A 16,249-nucleotide genomic window follows, 5' to 3' on the forward strand; every position below is an offset into this window, starting at 1 on the left:
GCTGCTCTACGTGCCGGTGACCCCAAGGACTGTCACCCTATTTCGTGGCGATGGCCTGGACGATGTTGAAGATTGCGTTCAACATTACGAGCGGGTTGCGCGCCACAACGGTGGACCCTCGATCAGTGCCTTCCGAATATCTACTTCTCTGTGGAGGCAACGGCACGGTACTGGTTCGAGAACCACGCGGCCTCGTTGACCTCTTGGGAGCTCTGCAAGAACAAATTGTTCGCTCGTTTGCGAAGCAGCACCGGCGACAGCACGCCGAAGATCTCCTCCAAGCTCGAATTCAAGGCCATGCCGAAAGTATGACGAGCTTCGTAGAGGACGCACTGCGCCTAAGTGCTCGCGCAGACCCACAGGCTATGGAGAAAAAAAGTGCGCGCCTTGGTACGGGGCGTCTGAAACGAGATATTTGGCGGACTTATACGCATGCGCCGATTACAGTAGCCAGTTTTGTGGCCCAAGCGACTAACAGCGAGCGCTCATTGGCCACGCGAACAAACTACTATCAGCGACTGTGAACCTACCCCAACGTCTCGAGCCTTGCTTCGTCTGGACCTAGTGGTGCTGGCTTCACTGACATGCGCGAATAGCTCAGGAGGTTTTTCCCAGCTCCTGAGCAGCCTTCCCGCGTATCCATCGCAACAGCCGTTCGTGAGGAATTGCGCCAGGCTCTCACACCGGAAGCCATCTTTAATGGGCCAGTGGTTGCTGCTGCAGGACAAAAGCCGGCTGAAAGTTATGCTGCCGTTCTCCGTCGGCCTCCGCCCGTACCTCACCAGTACCAATTGGTTACAAATTCTGGGACCCGACGCCGGGAATTCCTGGCGCAGCAGGACACATACTCGGAACCGCGGAGACGACGAAAAGCCGACATCTGGAGAACTGCGGACAGTCGACCGTTGTTTTTCCACTGTGGTGAACCAGACCACATATACCGCCGCTGCCCATACCGAGATCTCGGCCTGCGAGAATTCAGCCGGAGCGACCGACTACCTCGTTACGGCGAACAACCCCGAGATATCCAGGAGTATCTTCGACGCACTTCATCCCTGAGGCGAACCGATGACCGTGATTATCTTCGACCCTCTTCATCGCCGATGCAAACTGATGACCGTGTATCTCGCTCGCACTCGCCACACCGCCCTCAAACGCCTCCTCAAGGGTCTCGCCGTGAGAGCTTGTCTCCTCTTCCTTGTCGGGAAAAATGAGTGCGGCGACGGCTCGAGGTGGCGTTGCCGAATTCGGCCGAAAGAAAGAGTCTCCACGTACGTTTGACATCACTAACAACGGCACATGCGGAAACGAAAATGGTTTGGCGGCCTCTGGTAACGTAGGCGTTATTATCGACGGTCACGCGGTCACTGCACTCGTTGACACTGGCGCCAATATATAATCGCATATATATAGTCGCAGAATATAAATATCTCGGGGTATGGGTAATACGGCGAATAAATATCGAGATAATGAAGCATAGGGCATTGTGGGGATACAACAGGTATGAGGTTTTGAGGGGAATTTGGAAAGGAATTATGGTGCCCGGGCTTACTTTCGGAAATGTGGTTTTGTGCCTAAAATCAGGGGTACAGTACAAATTTGAAATAAATCAGAGAGCAGTTGGACGATTAGCACTAGGGGCCGACGGCAAAACCATAAATGAGGCGGTACAGGGAGATATGAGCTGGGCCTCTTTCGAAGTACGGGAGCTGAGAGTAAAATATTATATGAGGAACACTTGAGGAAATTGGACAGTAACAGATGGGCCGCTAAAGTATTTAAATACCTATATCTAAACAGCGTTGACTCACAATGAATGAAAAGAACTAGAAAAGTAGCCAGTAAGTATGCTGGTCACAAGTAGAAAGAAATAAAGAGCGTGAAGCAACAGGTGAAAAACACAAAAGTTAAAAATTGGACAAATTCGATGGAAAAGAAACAGAGTGTGGAATTATACTGAAAGTGGAAAAGGCAGTCACGAAGGAAACTTTCTTTGATAACTCAAGAGGCAGTGACCCACTTTTTGAAGCTTCATCAGGCTGCCTTAGAACACGCAGCTACAATAAAAAATTTAACAATGAAGATGACGCATGTGCTGTATGTGGTAACTCCAGTGAAACAAATGACCATGTTCTACTCGAATGTAATGGTATCCATCCGGAAGTCGATGAAGGCGCAGTCGCTCTTCCTGAAGCTCTGGGGTTAAGAGATACCAGTGGCCGGGTGAATAAACTGGCGGTGGAAGCTTGCAAAAAACGACTGGAAAATTGGTGGCTTAAAAGCCGAAAAGGGACATAATGTTAATAACGTAAAATCAAAATTCAATAAATAGAATGATTTTATAGTTAACGAAAACAATAATTAAGATATAGGGAGAAAAATGAGCATGATAGCTACTACTACCACCCCGTTACAAAGGGGACGCTCCTATATCCCATCCATCCATCCATTCTTCGCGGCGCCCCCTGGGCAGCGCAAGGCTCCTATAGAGGCACGTGGCAGCAGTGGCACCAGTGAGGGTTTGTAGGGTCGTACTCGTCATCGTGCGTTTGTCTAGTCTTGCTTCAGCCGTTTTTGAAACTGGATAAGGACGGAAACCCTGAAGCTGCATCGCGTTCAACTTTCGGTCGCAGAACTGTGCGCCAACACACGGCGCCCCTCGGTCGGTACCACGCCCGGTACCTGTATTGCAACATTCGGATGAGTTCCGCCGATTGAACGGCGTGTCTTGCGCTTGAACATATGCTGCTTCTGGGCTGTATGCTCATCGGAGGATGCGAAAGGGAGGAAATAAGAAATGCACGCGCGGCTCGCATGATAAGAGCCTGGGCCCTCTTAGTGTGATCGCGCGCTCTATCACGCGGGTGTACCGCAGCAAGGAAAGCATGCGCTACTCACCGAGTGGGAGAAAAAAAAAAAGAAACCTTGAACGAGGAACTCCAGTCTCAAATTAATGTCGGCAGAGAGCTGAGGATGCGATTTCCCCTGGCAGATTTTATGTCGCAATTCCGTTTCGGAGCGATAAGCTCTCCGCAACCATGTGGATGCCCCGTGTCGCGCGTCATCCGTTTTAGCGGACAGGGCGCAAGAAGGCGATAACCGTTGCTTCGTAAGAAACACTCGAGCGCCCGCGCGGCGGCGGAGCGGCGGTGGAGCCTCGCCTAACATCGGGTAAGTGGCAAAAACCTCATCAGCACCTAGGGCTAACCGGCATTCCTCCGTGGCTAGTGGCCTGATAGATTATGTTGACCCGGCGCGCTCGGTCTCCTATCTTCGCTACCGTCTGCTCACATATATATCTATCTGCATGTGGATTTGCCTCTTAGGTCACTTCGTTTTTTGTGCGAGTCTCAGACTGACGGCGACTAGCTCTTCGAGTGTCGCAACGTTCTTCTATGTGTCGTAACGTTCTTTTATGTGCTTTGATCAATAAGTATTGCTGGAATGGATTTAGAGATTTTATAAACGATAATTATATTTTGCACAATATAAAGCTTTTGAGAGGAAGAAAGGTCCATATCGCAAGTGAACGTACATGAAGTGGGAGTTTAAACGAACCTACTTGTTTAATTTTAAACCTTGTGTACTGCCGTAGTACATGGTTCAGGAAATGGTCCCACTCGCTTTCAAGTAGCTTTAAAAAGTCTCAGTTGGAAGGAAGTGGTCTTACAACTGCAAACGTATTTGCGACTGCTGGAAAGCAAGTGTTTTTCAGAGCAGCACTCCCTAAAATGCAAATCGTCGCAGCATTAGCAGTTTCGACAAACGCAGCAGATGTGGTGTGGTTCTCATAAGCTGCTTTTGACGGCTTACTAAATTGCACTCATATTTTGTGTTTTTACTATGTATTCAGAATTACACAAAATGATTACGGTCACTGGGTGAGTGTCGCTGACCCAGGATAAGAGTGTCATTCTATTACCGGGATATAGAAATAGGAGCTGAAATGTGTTCTGTGCTTAAGCCAACTGCTACTACCTGGTGGACCTGATATAGCTCTTGAAGTATCAAAATGTATCTACACAAAATTGTGATCTGCAAATCCATAGTGCACTCATAAAAGATGCAAGTGTATGTCCTGATGCAATGTTTGGGTGCCCTCTACTGGCGAGTGGACAAATAACTTTACACCCTTTGTGAAAAGTTTGGAGCGCGTGCGAAACACGTCGGACTCTCAGCGGCACCGTGTGGTTCGTAATGCATTCTCAGTTTCAAAGGTTACGATCTTCAATCCTGCTCTATTGAATGGATTGGAGTTCCACGAATGCTAAAGGAAGTTAACTAGAGGGCGAGGGCTTAGAAGTAGAAGCGCTGCTCTCTAAACTTTTGATAAAAACTGTACATTGAGTTTACTTGATTCTAGTAGTTTCCATGCTTCTGGAGAAATGTTGACACAAGTCGTGGTGCCAAACTACAATCCTCAAAAACTGATTTTCGCTTGCACTTTAATGTGCACAACTTACAATGAAAATGTGATTGGATCAAACTTGAATGTGAAAAGTCATTTCGGGTCCAACTGATGTTTTCAATTCTTTTTTTATGTAAAAGCTGGTAAGTGGTCCCTGTTTTCATATGGTCCCAATTTTTTTATGTGGTCCCACTTTACAAAGGAATGCCCTATCCAAAAGGTTCCTGTTCAATCATCCGATTCAAATGGCTGCACTTGTAAATTTTCACGTTGGGTTGGTATTGTTTTTACTAGAAAGTTATTCTAGTGTGTACAAATGGATCTTGACAACTTCAGAACTTTTACAGCCTGAGCACAGCAATGATACCAAGAAAGCACTGGAGTTATTACAGATGATGGTTTCTGTCATAGTTAACCTTGTGGCGATTTCCACTGGTTGATTTGAGCTGGGCACCCGAACCTGAATAGCGCGACCTAAAAACGAATCAACCTTGGTCGAGCAGCGGAACGTGCAGAATGCGCGACGGAAGTAATGCTGAGCCAATTCCGGAAGTTGAAGTCGCATCCCTGTGGCGAAATTGTTGCCGTTGATAAATATGCAGGAGTGCGCCCATCTGCAACTAGCTTTCGCATAATTTTTTCAGTGTTTTTTTTTTTTTGTCTCATGCTCCGTGCCCTTCCTATCCCGGTTGACCAGTGGAATTCGAAATCATGATTCTGGGGCAAGAAAGTGTGCTCCGTAGCGACGAGTGAAAATCCCCATTAGTGCTTACGAGATATAGATTGGGCCTGGTGTAACAAATCACAAGTTGTGCAGGTAGTTGCTCCCCACTCATTTCCATTCTGACGCCCATAGGTGCTGGGTCCCATGACCAGGTGTTGAAGGTAGCGGCACCAAGAAAAGTAAGTACGACAACATCATCTTTTGAGGTATTCAACTCCTTTCTATGAGCGCTGAAAGTGCTACAAATTTTGCACTGCAAGAAAACAGCTGTTTACTAAGTAGAGGTGGAAGTAATGCACAGGGCCTGGCAAACGATCAAGAAGTGGTCATTTATTTTAGTAATACAAATTATAATGAGGATTGTTCATGGATAGCACGTAACATAATAAGACTACAAACATCACTGAATAGAATTGTCTTCTGGAGGCTGGGAAATTACCACTTTGTCTAATGTGTATTTCAAGTTGTGCAAGATCCTGTATTGTCAAATGTTTCAGATGTTTCAGCTCTCAGGTTGAATGAAAAATTATTTAAAGGGAAACTTTTCTCACTCCTAATAAACATGCTAGCAGTTTCCACAAGCAAGGTAAATGAGCTATCATTGCAGTGCTTGTGGGAAAGAGTGAAAAAAGAAAAACAAAAGTTACCGCCCCTTGGTTTCAAAAACAAAGGTTTGTTTTCGCCACAGGGTCAAAACAACCAGAGAAATAACTCAGGCTTATTACATCAGCAAGAAGCAGTCGCTGTGTGTGAGCCAGCCTTCCTTTGTGCTTATCGATAAAGAGGTTTATTTTCTGATAATGTTTGGTTTTAATTTACACTTGGTAAAACGGACCATTGAGGGGGGGGGGGGGGGGGGGGGGGCTTTTGTGTTCGGTCTTGCTTGATAGTGTATTTCACGTGGGTGATGAAGGAAAAATATATCTCCTGAATTTGCCTAGTCAAGGGTTTCATTCTTTGTAACATCATGTGATATATGTTTCTATAAGAATCCACTTTCTTCTTCATAAAAAGTTATTTGTGAGTCAGCGCTCCGGTCTGTTGTGCTTCTCTTTTGTGTTTTGTGTCTTCGCGCTGTACCACTCTTATGGGTTTTCCTTCTGTTCGGGCGTTAGGTGTTGGCAGTATTATTTCCAAGGTGTTTCTCCTTAACACCGAACAAAGCATGGTTGTTCTACCTTATATATTTGTGTGAAAATTTTATATGTTGGTGCCTGTTGACTGAAAAGAAGAGATATGGAATTCGGTTTGGTGGCAAAAAGTTTTTCGAGGCACAGGGAATAATTAACTATGAAGAGGTGGTGGGTTGCTCTTATCGTCATTGCTTTTTTGGCTACTTTTGGTTATGAATTACACAAAATATATTAATATTACGAAGCTGAAAATTTGTCTGACTAAATATACGTATGCCTGGTTTTATTTTTATTCGGGTAATGTTGGCTGTTCTGAGAACAGTGGTTTTATCAAATTTCTCAAAATCGGCCCAAAAAACAGCATTTTATCTACATTGCAGCCCATTATCTCAAAAAAAGGTTTATGGTGGAGCAGCAATAATTCCCCACTATTTTTTTTATTTAGCTAACTTGCTGTAAGGCATTCTATATAGAAAGTTATGTAACTGGTTTTCTACAAAAAAACTAGGAGAAGGCTTTTGCTTTTGTTGTCTCTTTTCCACTTGAAGAAATCCTGGTCCCTTGTTGCTGATAGTCCCACTTCTGGTTAATCTGTTCTTGACGCTCTTGTCCCCCAGCAAAAGTCCACATGCAGGTGGCGAACATCCAAATCTGCAGCCTATGTTGAACATTTCGCACAAGTGGTCGGTTCTATGTTTTGTGAGTCCTATCGACACTTGACCGACGGGGTATGGGCCGCCCCAGCTCTTATCCTTCTAAGGGATGCCTCCTCCTGTGTACTTAAGTTATTAGGGAGGGATAAGTACATGGCGAGATGAGGGTACGTGTACTTTTCCGCAAAGAGGATGCTATCACGGGGACAACGGAGCGGGTAGCAAAAGGTAGCTTAGTGGGGAGTGAAATAGCCTTGGGAGCATAATGTGTGAGGCTGACAAATTTTCTCGGTTCAGCGTTCTCAACATTATCTTGTGTCCAGTGTGTTTGTACGTGCATTTTTGTTTCCTTATTAAGTGCATGAATCTCCTGGGTTACACGTAGAGTTCCTCACTCTTTTCAGTTGTTTACTAGCGGCTAAGCAGTCTGTATAGATGTGGGATTCTGTTATAGACTGTATTTTATTTATAGCCTTCATTGTATCAGAGAATTCCATAAATTTGTATCACAAGCTGGTCCGGGTGTTCTGTTTCGTATTCATTTTATACGTTTAGCCCTTCGTGATTCGGGCTCGTAGCTGCTGTTCTGCAGCCATTTTCTATAATCGACCCGTCTGTATATGCAATACAGGTTCCTAGGAGTACATCAACCTGAGTACGAGCCCTTGTCGTTGCTTGCCTTGTCACCGCATTGGTATAACATGCCATGGGTATAACATATTTTCGTTTCCTATTTCTTTTTGCATCTCGCTGTTCAATGAGCTCTGTCAGTGTGTTGATCTACGCACATTCCTGAAGAATAGGGTTGGGGCTAAGGTTTGGTAAGAACGTTATTGTGTGCATTGCATTCCTGTTTATTCTTTCCAACTATGCCCACTGTCGCCTCGTGAAACTTTGGAACTAGGCCTCGCATAGTATCTTGGGCTCAAGCACCGATTGTGCAAGATGTCTCTCCATCTCCGTTCGGGCTCCTCCTCCCCTTGACGAAAGACATTTTATGAAATGCAAGAAAGACGCAGCTGCTTTTTTCATCTTATGGAGCCATTGTGTTCCTTTGCCGGATTTATGAATATCTAAGCCAAGAGCTCTCAGCTTGTCCACATCTTGTAATGTCTAATTTGCAATCTTTAGTGTAATTCTTTTTGTTGCCAATTGTTTTCATCCATTTTTATTTGCAACATGAATGTAGCTGGACGTTTGGGGTGACAGACCCAGATCTGCATTGCGTACGTACTCATGTAGTGTTTTTAGGGCCTCTTGCAAATACAGATTTTGTTTCTGGAAGCGTTTATGAGTAGACCATACTGTGAAATCTGAGTAAATAATGAACTGCAAGTCTGGGGATTTCAGCTAATTATCACGCCAAAGGAATGAGTGCAATAATAAACAACTAAGACTTAAGACTGACCATTGTAGCACTCCTCTGTTTCAGGTGTAGTTTCCAGATTTGTTGTCCATTTATCCAGATTGACCATTGCAGCATGCCTCTGTTTCAGGTGTAGTTTCCAGATTTGTTGTCCGTTCATCCAGAAAGAAAATGTCCTGTCCTTAAGCAGGTTATGCACCGTCTTTATGACCTGAAGGAAAATGCCCACACTTTCCATGTTAATTACTGTGGCATGTACCAGGTTATCGCTTACCTTTGCCACGTCGGTAACCACCACGGTGCGTACAAGGTGGCTATAAGGCGACACTTGTACGACCTCTTCGGCTAGTATAGCCAACCCAGCTTCTGTGACAAGGCTTGTACGGAATCCAATGTATTGAGCATTGTATTTATGCTGACTTTCCATTATATTTTCACATACTTGTCTATCAAACTACTACACCTCATATTTATATAGCCTTGCAATGCAAAGATAAGATCGTGCTAATTTCCAGAAAACAGGAACAATTAAAAATATCTGAAGACAAATTGAAAATATAATTTTTTTTTATTTATTAAACTTTGTTCATATATTTTCCTCTATTTGAGCTTTCAAAATCGATAAGAACACATTGCATAATGTTGTTGCAGAAATAATTACGGCCACCTCAATAACGCCCTTGCGCAAGGCACAGAGCATCACTCAGGTCTGAAGATTCTAAGACATTTATAAATCGCTGCGAGATTCAAATTATTTCATAACATTATAACATTAAGAAATACATTTACAACAGAGGATGAAATTTATATCCAGCGTGCAACCCTTTGAATGCCCACTTCACACGCGCGGGCGATAGCCGCTGCCGCCTGAGAAACTGCAGCGCCAGATGCGATCGGTGGAGAGCATGAGCGGGGCGGCGCGATCCAGTGTCAAGGCAAGGTTTCGAATGCCGAAAAAAGAAATACTATTGGTAACAGTATGCGTGCGTCTATCTCAGAGGACGACAGCAAGGTGGCCTAACTTGGTCTTTTGGGACGCGTTCGATCTACTCTTCACTTTTGATGCCTGCACGCATGGTCATGACTGTGTGGAAGAAACTATGTACAGGAATGAAGGCAATGAACGTTGTCAAATTACTCGAATAAACGATTGCAGCCCAGAAGCACTGTTTTGTAATTAGCCAGTCACAATACCCGTCACAAATTTCCCAATGCACTAAAAAATTATTTTGTGTACATAGCTTGTTCATTGAACGTTATCGTCGTTTTGGGGAATCCGCGTATGGCTACGATAAATCGCAAAAAAACATCTATGTGCTGCCCGATGCCCCAGCACATCAGGAACTACATATGACAAAACTGACTCCAGATCATTCATTGCGGTGTCACTCACAGCTAACCATCTAGAAACACAAATGGCTATTCAAGTAAAAGTAATTGCTTGGCTAGTTGGTACATTGCTTATAAACGGAAAGGTTCACAGCGCTACCAAATAGCTACCCACAAATAGGCACAGGGGACAGGCGCTGACACTCCAACTACTTTTCCGAAACAACACCACATACAAACTTCTTCCTCAACAAACAAATGGTCTTACAGCGTCACCAACATATGCATAGCAGTTTAGGCCTTTCCTAGCTTACCAAAATACAAAAGATGACCTTCACTACTAAATAGCGATACATATGATTCGCTGATACATTTTGAACCTAGTCTTTTTAAATAAGGGGCTTCTAGTAATGCGCTAGCAAGAGTGTCCCTACTCCTGCCTAAAATATTAATTTCTGTAAAATTTGAATTACAATTTGCCTTGAGATCGCTCGATTCGCAATAGACGGGTAGGTGTAAATTCTATGCTCTGAAGCTTCATCGTTGACATATTGGCAAGTTAGCCGGATGTAAACCTTGCCGTAGGTTAAGGGGATTTTATAAATAACCCCTCTGGCGGATTGGACTTAGAGCTTAACGTGCTTTTTAGTGCAGCTTTTTTCTCCTTTTGACATCGCCCGTGACTAGTCCGCACATGCAAGCCAATTTTTTCTCTCCACGGTGGTCGGCATAAGTGAACTGACGAGATGGTGTGTACCAACGGCTACGGCAACGACGAGAATTGTTACCAGCGCGTGAACAAGTAAAGCAGATGGGGCGATTGTCATGGGTACGCCAGTCATTTTGATTGCGGTACCGATATCGGGGCGAGAAACCGGCGTTGGATGAGGCAGCTGCAATCACTGGAGGAGCAGGTGCGGAATCCACGGTGTCGATAGCGCTGGCAGAAGGGAGACCCATATTCGCAACCTCTTAGCGAACAACAGCCTGAATGAGTGATATTGTAGCTAGGATGTTGTCGGGCGTATGCGATAGTGAAGCTGCGGGTGTCATTGCCTCAAGCTCTTAGCGGACGATACGGGTCAAAGTACTGTCGTTAGCTGGCGGTTGAGGAGTCGAAAGATCGAAGCAGGAGGAGCTAGAAGCCGTGTTCGGTAGCAGGTCGAAACGGTGAAATATGCGCCTCGGTTTCGCTTCCTCAAAACGTTGGCACACGTGCAGCACACTCTACGTGGACAATCCCAGCACAACAGGAGGTTGAAGACATCATCGACAATACCTTTTACTATGTGGCCGACTTTATCCTCCTGAGGCATGGCTTGGTCGAATTTGCGGCACAGAGATAAGACGTCCTGGATGTAAGTGAGATAAGACTCTGTAGATGTTTGCCCGCCAGAGGTGATCGCTTTTTTGCAGACGAGGGGGCGAACAATAGGCTTTCTAAACAGGCCGTGGAGGATTTACCTCCACCTAGAGACGTTATGGGGAAACTTCACAGTTCGATAGCTGCCCACACAACTAACGTTGATGACAGCACAGATCTCGCCACCCATTTGCGTCATCTTCTTCTGGGAGTCCGTCGCACTTCATCATTTTCAGCACGATCAGCGAATACCGCTAAATAACAATATTGTCTTATCGAAAAAAAACCAGCGCTAATTGAACTTGTCAATATTGTCGACCATAAACCCTGACTGCTCATTGGAGGGTCAAATTCTAAAGTTAAAGCTCAGCTACTTTGGTCATCTGATGAGAAGAGAGGAGTCGCTGGAGAAAGATTTGATGTTGGGAAAGGTTGAGGGTTGCCGGAGAAGGGGTAGGCAGCGAACGCGATGGTTAGATGGCATCCTCGAGGCACTGCAGATGAAGTTATGTGATGTTAGGAAGATAGTGAGAGACCGGAAAGCGTGGCGTGACATGGTCAATAGGGTCACGAAGAGTCGGACATGACTGAACGACTGAACTGAACTGATTGGTAATGAGTGCCCCTCCATATGAAGAAGTGAAAGGTGAGTCTTTTGGGGCAGAGGAGTCCAAGGACTTCAGACTGCAGCAAAACGAGCTAATTCCAACGCCGCAGCCTTGCTTCCAAATAGGCTTAGCACGTCTTCATGCACGATAAGAGCACGCGCCAATAGGCACACAATCTGCAATGCAGTTTCACAAAACAGGTCGCGCCGTCTAGTGGCTAAATAAAGAAACTTGAAGGCGCTCATGCGCGTTGGGCATGCTTTGCTACCGATACCTGGCGTGTGCTTTTTGGACCGTTTTTATTGTGAAAACAAAACTACTCTAGGTTTCGAGCCTTCAGCATAGCGCGGCGGTAGCCACGACGTCTGACCCACGTGACTCTGTGACGTCGCACCCCCCCGTGAGAATAGGGTGAGAGCTGGCCGGGCTATCAACTCAAGCGGTCGGCGTAGCGTTGTGGTAGCCACGTCTTACCTATCTGAAGCTGTGACGTCATACACAACGAGACACAAAAGCGAGAGATAGGCTCCCAACTCAAGCGGTTGGCGTGGCGCGGTCGGAGCGGTCAGTTGGCAGGAGCTGCAAACTTTGGCCTCCCGTTTCAGATGGGAGGATTATGTCAGAATCAACTTGCTAGAACCCCGGCATTCACGTTACCCCTATAGGCCACTAAGGCACGCTCATACGGCTTGGTTAAAGCGGGCGTTTATATTTGGGTTGAGGAAGAAGAAAAAGAACGCTCGGCCACCCGCAGCCAATGCTTTCGCTCAATATTTGGTTCAGCAGCGTTGAACCCTGTAATCTTTTATTTGCACCCGAAAGTGCTTGACCATTTATCAACTGCTCGTGGTGCACTAGTTTTTATAGTTTAAGGCCCCGTGGCGTAACCGAAACTGTGTAACACCCATTACCAAACTTCAGGTGAAGAAATTTGGGCGCAGGTAGCCATGCTTTGAAGGCTGTAGCAGTCGCCAACTATCGCCAAGTGTGAGTCTGCACAGCTCGCCGCTGGAGCTTTTGGAGAAGCCACGAATGCAAAATGAAATCATCGCAGCGCTACAATTCAAGAAAGTGAATTTCTGCCTGTGAATCAAACTCGACGAAACCAATTTTAAAAACTAAGCACGGAGATAGCATTACTTACGTCAATCATATAACAAATTTTCTTTCTCGCGGTATGGTTAGTTTGTATGAGGCGGTCGATTAGATGTCACAATTTCATGAATGTTTCAAGGTTCGTCTGTCGATAAACTGCGCGGCTTGCTGAAATAAAGAGAGTGCAACATATCTCAGCGCTAGTTTGTAGCACCTCATAACGTAATAAACGCTTATTTCACAGTGACGACCCAACTACTCGTAGGCGTGCTGGTAGCCAGTTTTGAGAAACAGTACATGTTTTCCATGTTCCGTCTCCCGTTTTGGCTGTAATTTTGTTTACCTCCTTTTTTCACGCTCTTTGCGATGGCGGCTGGTTGACGCCGGCGACTATAAGGCGTGCCCTGTGTTTGCCGCTATCGGGCCTGTTTCCTGTGCGATGTTCACTAATTAGCGCTCCTCATTCGTGTGAATTATTAACGCATATATTCTGCTGCTCATTCGTAAAAATGAACTGTCGCTGCACCAAACCAGGGAACAAAATAGCGCGTATGAGATGTGTGATGTGCCGCGCCGCAGTGAATCAGTGGTTAGGTCGTACGGCTACTGAACCTGAATTCAATACCGGCCGTGTTTTGATGGGGACAAAATGCAAAACGCCCTAGGCCCTGCAATACAAGTGACAGGTAACAGAAGCTCAGAGGGTCGAAATAGCCCGGCGCCCTGCATTATGGCGCTCATACTCTGAGACGCTTTGGGACTCCATAGATCCCATAAACGAAAACAAATCTGTGATCTTAGCAAGCTAATTGGGGACACTGCTAATATTACTACTGATACATGGAAAGAAATTGGTCCTTTTTCTGTTGTTTTACTTTGCCTGATCATACTGCGATCTCGCTTTTCTTTGTTACCTACTCTCTGTTCATGTGCAATAAGGTGCTGGTTCTTGTCAATTTTTTATGCGCTATCATTGAACACGATGTCTCGTCGAATATACTTCTATTTATTTTATTTTACTGTTTTTTTGTGGACGCTACATTGCTCTGCCTATGTATTTTTATTTTGTATTTTCTTCGGGGGGGGGGGGGGGGGAGCTCGTCAAGCCGATTGCTCGGCTTTTTCTCCCTGCCTTCCCCATCACCTTGATGGAAAATAAAGGTATTATTGTTATTATTATTACGTGAGCTTATAATAACAGCTATAGACAACTTGTACGCGCCGCGGAGTTTTCTCCTAATTTAATCACGACATTTAATTCGTTCGAGCTCTACGTCTGTTGAAACAGATTCATGGTAGATACATCTTTTATTCATTTTGCCTTTCGCCACCCCTCAAGCAGGCACAGTTCTCGTGATCTGAGGGTGCATCTCAAGCATTTTCGAATGGTTGGTTGGTTGGTTTGGTTGGTTTGGTCGGTCGGTCGGTCGGTCGGTCGGTCGGTCGGTCGGTCGGTCGGTCGGTCGGTCGGTCGGTCGGTCGGTTGGTCGGTTGGTTGGTTGGTCTGTTGGTTGGTTTTAACGTCCCTAAGCGACTTACGACTTACTTAATGGTGTAGCATAATATTAATGTTTAATTGAAAGGAAAAAGTAACAAAATAGCCTGACTGGAAGCCACGTAGGCAATTCAAGGATGTTAAAATAAAAAACAAACACAAAGAACGCTTAGTCTTCCCACCCCGCAATTTGAATTTGTTCTCGCCGCGCTTGTGCTTAGATAGTAAATGAGATTGAGCTAGATTCACCTACGATGTACAACAGACGACTATATTTTTGTTAGAGCCTCATTACAACCGTGACGCCAAGCAATTCAAATGGCGGAAACCGTCGTCGCCGCGTTGTTCACTTTTATTTATATTGCGATAGTCCCTAAAATAAACCCGGCAGTATTCGAGAAGCGTCTGCTGCTGAGGCACTGAAGACATGATGGTTTTGCAGCAAGCAGCATATTACCGTGGCCGAAAAGACTCGTTTAGAACATTCACAGATTTGAAACAGCATTGTGAAGCCGCGACGACACAGGCGCGCGCTTTTTGCAAGGATGCTGCTTAGTGAAAGACACACACACACACGTACATGCACGCACAGGTCCAGTACAAATGCATTCGCTCGCGGTCAAGCTTGAAAGCGGATTATCGCTTGCGCTGCCCGGATCAACAATTGAAAGGCCCACTAGAGGGGCGCCATGGAGCGCCTGTGTGATTGGCGGCGCCTTCGTTGGTGGCGCGGATATCAGTGCCCTGGTAACGCCGCCCGACGACTGCTGATTCCCGATTATAAAAATTAGAAGCAACAAGATGTTCATATGCTCCAGAACAATACATTATTAGTTGTAGCATAAATATCACATCGAGCGAAAAACTGCTCTGATCAAGACCGAAAGATCATGCATTTACGCATGTTTAAGCCGAAGTTCGGCGGGAAAAATCTGTAGAGAGAGGCTGCGATCATCAGCTGCATATGTACGCGCTTCGTTTCAAACGTGACAGCTATAGGTGATTAAGAACGATTGACTTTTGGCAAAATAAAACGGACAAAGCCAAACTAGGCAGTCGGCATCGCGCGCACACGGAGCTCGTACGGAGCTGACCGCTGACAACAGAAACAACGCTTCGCGGCACGTCCAGCATGCTTTCCTAACATTTGGACACGAGCTCAACGAAGAGAAAAAGCCCTACAAACCAAGAAGAATGCTATCTGCAGCGTACTCTGACTGAGCAGAGCATGCAACTTTCTTTTTTTTTTTACTATTTCCGCTGCGGATTTCCGCCGCCTCCGCAGTTCTTTTCGCTTTGGCGCAGCTGAAGGGGAAACGAAGAGATGAACTCATTGGAGTGGCGGGCTCTGCGCAACGAGTCGCTGTTTAAGATTTTTATTTTTCGTTGGCTGCTTTCCGCGCAGCAGCAAGATCTCTTTCTCCACCTCCCCCCTCCCGTCCTTTACCCACGTCGAGGTCATTTTTTTTTTTGTTCTCTTCGGTTTCTGCGGAGCCCTTGTCTTGACACCACTCGTGGCATAGCTAGGTTTACGAACATTGTTTTCAGCGGGTGTGATCATCTGCATGAAAAAAAATATGGCTTGGTCAAGTGAATCGTCAGATCCTTTAAGCCGAATATCTTCCACAGAGCAGGTGTGGGGCTGTACAACATCTGCAGCTTCAGTTACCAAAATACATAGACGTGCGTAGATATTGTGCTTTTGTACAGATTATAAAGTCGACGCGGAGTTACACTTCCCAAAACAACACGTGGGTTATTTAGGTCATCTATGGCTCGTATATCGAAGCTCATGTCCGTTTTTACGTTTTGTTTCCGTCATAATAAGCAGTGACCTGGAGCTCAACTGGAAAATACCAATTCAGCCACACAGTAACTGCTGCAAACTTCTCAGAAAATTATTTTGCCCGTTTGTTCTAGAGATGAATCAAAAGCAGCAGAGGGTCGCGGGGCAATGTTTACCAGATCCGGATGAAAGCTCATAAAAGCTCACTGCCTTTTTTCTTGACTCCGTATGGGAGGTCATAGTTTAGGGTGGATAGGGCTCGGGGGCATTAACAAAAGTAAATAAATCT

The 16,249-nt window shown here is 45.5% G+C and overlaps 1 protein-coding gene across 1 annotated transcript in view; it reads left to right on the plus strand.

Annotated features, from left to right (window-relative positions):
* Positions 1 to 2,853: 2,853 nt before the first annotated feature.
* LOC146179718 (uncharacterized) overlaps positions 2,854 to 16,249 on the plus strand; it is a 122,995-nt gene continuing 109,599 nt past the window's right edge. The window contains exons 1-2 of the mRNA XM_084579324.1: positions 2,854 to 3,171; positions 5,265 to 5,311. The gene's annotated coding sequence lies outside the window, so the exon portion shown is untranslated. The remainder of the gene's footprint in view (positions 3,172 to 5,264; positions 5,312 to 16,249) is intronic.

The sequence above is a fragment of the Amblyomma maculatum genome, chromosome 9, assembly GCF_055883805.1.
Source record: "Amblyomma maculatum isolate TAMU_Amacu chromosome 9, ASM5588380v1, whole genome shotgun sequence".
In the NCBI taxonomy this organism is placed as follows: domain Eukaryota; kingdom Metazoa; phylum Arthropoda; class Arachnida; order Ixodida; family Ixodidae; genus Amblyomma; species Amblyomma maculatum.